Below are 1,495 nucleotides of genomic sequence, written 5' to 3' on the forward strand. Positions count from 1 at the left end.
CGATGACCTCCAAGGTCCCTTCCAACTTTATTATTATTATTATTATTATTATTATTATTATTAATAATAATAATAATAATAATAATAATAATAATAATGATGATGTTGGAAGGGACCTTGGAAGTCATCTAGTCCAACCCCCTGCTCAGGCAGGAAACCCTATACCATTTCGGACAAATGGCTGTCCAGTCTCTTCTTAAAAACTTCCAGTATCGGAGCATTCACCGCTTCTGGAGGCAGGTGGTTCCACTGGTTAATTATTTAAACACAGTTACTTCTCTCCCGCCATTGTTCTCCCCGATTAGATATTTCAGCTTAGAAAGATTTACGATCTTGATTGAAATTAAACTGATTAATGGAAGGATGGATCGATATCGGCCTGTAATGTAAAGTTGATTTAGGCAGGGAAATCCCACGGATCTAAAATCGTTCGTCAAGTTACAAAGGATACAGGAAAGTAATAAGGAAGTCAAACATGGACGGAGGCAGCCACACCGGCAAATGGAAAAGAGGTTAACAACATATAACAACAACAAAGTTGGAAGGGACCTTAGAGGTCATCTAGTCCAACCCCCTGCTCAGGCAGGAAACCCTACTCCGTTTCCTATCCAACCCTACCTCATCCCTGCAATATCTCCCAGAATTCAACTCCCAGAATTCCTCAGCCAGGCAGTCTTCCAACATGGCCCTTGGATGACTTGTGGACTTCAACTCCCAGAATTCTGGGAGTTGAAGTCCACAAGTCATCCAAGGGCCAAGTTGGAAGACCCCTGCTATATATATATATGGGAAGAGGACCCCCCCAATGTATTTTTGGGGGGGGGTGGCAGAAGAGGCTGCCTGAGTGCCCTTCCTGAGGGGAGATGGTATCCCCCAGAACGAGACCTGCATGACAGGCGCTCCAATGCCTCCTGCAGGGGTTGGGCTAGAGGACCTCTGAGGTCCCCTTCCTTGGAGGGAAAATACTGCCATTGCAGATTCTTCTGGGGGGGGGTGCAGTTTCGCACCCAAGAAAGCAGCTCTAAGCTTTAAAATTAATTAATTTTTTTAAAAAAATCAGACGCTGAACTGAGTCCCCCTCCGGAAGCCTCCATTTCACAGGTTAAGTCCTCAACTTAACGACCAAAATTCAGCCTGGGAGAAATTGGCTCCAGAGGCTTTTTGTCCCGCTCTACGACTTTTCGTTAAGTAAGCCACTGGCAATCTATCATGACGTTGAGGCCGCACGGTCGCTAAACGAATCCGGCTTGCCCCCCCCTCCCCACTGAGTTTGCTCGTCAGAAAGGGAATCGCACGACACACACACACACATGCCCGGGGACGCTGCGACCGTCGTTAAGTATGAACCGGTCGCCGAGCCCCCCAAACGTAAACACGCGCGGCCACGGGGATTGTTAAGGACGGTCGTAAGTGTGAAACACACGGTCGCATGTCGGTTTTTTTCAGTGCGGTTCTAAGCTTGGTCACTAAACAAAGCATTGTGGGTCAAGGACTG

This window comes from Protobothrops mucrosquamatus, unplaced genomic scaffold (genome assembly GCF_001527695.2).
Source record: "Protobothrops mucrosquamatus isolate PMUCROS unplaced genomic scaffold, P.Mucros_1.0 scaffold8832, whole genome shotgun sequence".
NCBI lineage: Eukaryota > Metazoa > Chordata > Lepidosauria > Squamata > Viperidae > Protobothrops > Protobothrops mucrosquamatus.